Genomic DNA, 4,215 nt, shown 5'->3' with positions numbered 1-4,215 from the left:
GTGAGCCAAGATCATGCAACTGCACTCCAGCCTGGGTGACAGAGCAACACTCCATCTCAAAAAAAAAAAACAAAAACGTAAATGGATCTTAAATTTATGAAAACATACTCAACATAGCGCACTTATCAAAGATAAATGCATTTTTAAACTACATTAAGATATTAGACTGGCAAAAATCCAAAAGTTTGACAACATTATTGGCGATGGAGATCCAAGGAAAAAGGCACTTTCATAAATTGCTTAACGGAAGTCAAAATGGCACAACCCTCATGGAGGGAATTTTAGCAATATATAGCAAAATTATATGTGCATTTACCCTTTAAGCTATTTATCCCATTTGGTAGAAATCTATGCCAAAGATATACTTGCAAAAATAAAAAATTACTTATGAAGAAGACTATTTGTTACCATAATGAGATAACAAAACGAAACAAAAAGCAAAAAGCAAAACTGGAAACAACTCGAAGGACTGACTGAATAAAATGATATAAAATCACTCAGCAAGTACTAGGTAACTGTGAAAAGGAATGAGGAGGAATTTTGTGTATTGACACAGGGTTGTGCTATTTAGAACTTCCTTCAGAAAAAAAACTCGCCATTCAGCTACAAGGAGTGCACCTTTACTAGTGCATTTTGGTTTTTGTTCATGGGAATTTTAATTCTCATCTGGGGGCCACTTGCTTTCAGCCTGAAGATATTCCTTTAGTATTTTTTCTTTTCTTTTCTTTCTTCTTCTTTTTTTTTTTTTTTTTTTTTTTGAGATGGAGTCTTGCTCTGTCATGTAGGCTGGAGTGCAGTAGTGCGATCTCGGCTCACTGCAACTTCCGCCTCCTGGGTTCAAGCGATTCCCCTGCCTCAGCCTCCTGAGTAGCTCAGACTATAAGCACAAGCCACCACTTTTTAAAATATTTTTAGTAGAGATGGGGTTTCACCGTGTTAGCCAGGATGGTCTCGATCTCCTGACCTCGTGATCCGCTTGCCTCGGCCTCCCAAAGTGCTCGGATTAGAAGTGTGAACCACCGCGCCCAGACTCTTTATTTTTCTTTCTTCTGACAGGGTTTCACTTTGTCACCCAAGCTGGAGTACAATGGTGTGGTCACAGCTCACTGCAGCCTCAACCTCCCAGGCTCAAGTGATCCTCCTGCCTCAACCTTCCAAGTAGCTGGGACTACAGGTGTGCACCACCATGCCTGGGTAGTTATTTTTTATTTTTATTTTTTAATAGAGAAGAGGTCTCCTTATGTTGCCCAAGCTGGTCTCGAACTCCTCTGTTTAAACGATCCTTCCACGTCAGCTTCCCAAAGTCCTGGGATTAGAGGCATGAGCCACCACACTCAGCCTGGCATTTCTTATAAAGCAGTTCTGCTAGCAACAAATTCTCTCAGTTTTTGTTTATCTGAGAAAGTCTTTATTAATCTTCATTTTTGAAAGGTAGCTTTGCTGGATACAAAATTCTTGGTTGACAGGTTTTTTCTTTGTGTACTTTAAATATGTTATCCTACTGCCTTCTGGCTTTCATTGTTTCTGCTGAGAAGTCATTTCTTAATCTTTTAAGTGATGAGTCATTTTCCACTTACTATGTTCGAGATTTCCTCCTTGTCTTTGCCTTTCAGCATTTTTATTATGATGTGTCTGTCTGTAGATCTCTTTGTGTTTATCCTATTTGGAGTTTGTTGAGCTTCAGGATGTGAAGATTATTGCTTTTCAATAAATTTGGAGAAATTTCAGCCATAATTTCTTTTTTTCTGCTCCTTTCCCCCTCTCTTGATATTCTCAATACACTGACATTGGTGTGCCTAACCATGACCCACACTCTTCTGAGTGGGTCACTGAGTTTTACTTATCTTTCTTCATTCTTTTTTCTCTTTATTATTTAGATCGCATAATTTCTGTTGACCTAGCTTCAAATTTGCTAATTCTTTCTTCTGTTAGTTAAAATAAACTATTGGGTCCCTCTAGTGAGTCCTTCTTTTTTTTTTTTTTTTTTGAGACAGAGTCTCTCTCTGTTGCCCAGGCTGGAGTGCAGTGGCATGATCTTGGCTCACTGCAAGCTCCGCCTCCCAGGTTCATGCCATTCTTCTGCCTCAGCCTCCTGAGTAGTTGGAACTACAGGCGCCCGCCACCACACCCGGCTAACTTTTTGTATTTTTAGTAGAGATGGGGTTTCACCGTGTTAGCTAGGATGGTCTTGATCTCCTGATCTCATGATCTACCTGCCTTGGCCTCCCAAAGTGCTGGGATTACAGGTGTGAGCCACCGTGCCTGGCCTAGTGAGTCCTTCTTTCTTTCCTTCCTTCCTTTAAATGAAAAGAATAACATATAAAAGAACTCCAATATGTCTGGCAAGAGATTTCTCAGTTGAAAACTTACGGACCAGGAGAGAATGGCATGATGTATTTAAAGTGCTGAAGGAAAAATACTTTTATCCTAGAATATTGTATCCAATGAAAATATTCAAAAATGAAGGAGAAATAAAGACTTCTCCAGAAAAACAAAAGCTGAGAGATTTTGTCAACACCGGACCTGTCCTACAAGAAATACTAAAGGAAGTTCTTCAATCTGAAAGAAAAGGATATTAACAACCTATAACATGTCATCTGGCCTGGGCATGGTGGTTCACACCACCATGGGAGGCTGAGGTGGGAGGCTGAGCCCAGGAGTTCGAGACCAGCCTGGGCAACATGGTGAATCCTTGTCTTTACAAAAAATACAAAAATTAGCTGGGCGTGGTGGTGTGCAGCTGTAGTCCCAGTTACTTGGGAAGCTGAGGCAGAGAATCGCTTGAGCCCAGGAGGCAGAGGCTGCAGTGAGCCGAGATGGCACCATTGCACTCCAGCCTGGGCAATGGGAGTGAAACCCTGTCTCAAAAAAGAAAAAAAAAAAAAAAAAAGACATCATCTGAAGGTAGGAAACTCACTGGTAACAGTAAGTACACAGACAAATAAAGAATATTATAACACTGAAACTGTGTTCTTAAATTTAAGACCTAAAACTGCTACCGACCTCAATCCCTGGTGGACTGAACAAAGAGAATGAATGCAGGAATAAAGACAAAGACAAACAAGTATGTTTGGAAGAAGGGGTCAGGGGCACCTTGACTCTAGTGGACAAGGGCCCAGGCTTTCCACAGCCCTTAGTACTTATTGGTAAAAGAGATAGTGAGAAGTGGGGTGGCAGAAAAAGTCAGCTGCTCAGTCCAGAGTAGGCTTGCAAGACTGTATTCCTCAAACAATAGGCTCTAGATGTCCCAGCAGATAACCTCAGGGAGCCAGGTGCCAGGGAGTGACCGCCCTCAGCAAACCTTCCGGCAGCAGGCGCAGTGTGAGTTTGCCCACATCCTGCATTCATGATAGAAGGTTTTCTGTTTGATCATATAGCCTCCAGTGGAATGCTGAGTTGGTCACGATCCCTTTGGCCTTTTCAGCTCCCAACATAGAACTATGGAAACTACTAAAAGAAAACATTGAGGACACTCTCCAGGACAATGATCTGGACAAAGAGTTCTTGAGTAATATCCAAAAAGCACAGGCAACCAGAGCAAAAATGGACAAATGAGATTACATCAAGTTAAAAAGTTTCTGGCACAGCAAAGGAAACAACTAACAAAGTGAAGAGAAACCCACAGAGTGGGAGAAAATGTTTGCAATCTACCCGTCTGACGAAGTATTAATAACCAGAATATATAAGGAACACAAACAACTCTATAGGAAAAAATCTAATCAATTAAAAATGAGCTGAAGATCTGAATAGGACTTTTCTCAAAAGAAGACATGGTCAAGAGGTCTATAAAAGGTGATCAACATCATTGATCATTAGAGAAATGCAAATCAAAACTACAATAAGATATCATCTAACCCCAGTTCAAATAGCTTCTATCCTCAAGAAAGGCAATAATGAATGCTGGCAAGGATATGCAAAAGAGGAACCCTTATACGCTGTTGGTGGGAATGTAAATTATTAGGTTGCTACAAAAGTAATTGTAGTTTTTGACATTGAAAGTAATGACGGCCAGGTGCGGTGGCTCACGCCTGAGAGCCAAGGAGGTTGGCTCATGCCTCGGAGGCCAAGGCAGGTGGATCACCTGAGGTCAGGAGTTCAAGACCAGCCTGGCCAACACAGTGAAACCTTGTCTCTACTTAAAATACAAAAAAATTAGCTGGGTGTAGTGGTTTGCACCTGTAATCCCAGCTAGTCGGGAGGCTGAGGCAGGAAAAT

The sequence above is a fragment of the Macaca mulatta genome, chromosome 18, assembly GCF_049350105.2.
Source record: "Macaca mulatta isolate MMU2019108-1 chromosome 18, T2T-MMU8v2.0, whole genome shotgun sequence".
Taxonomy (NCBI): Eukaryota; Metazoa; Chordata; class Mammalia; order Primates; family Cercopithecidae; genus Macaca; species Macaca mulatta.
This window is presented reverse-complemented; position numbering follows the sequence as displayed.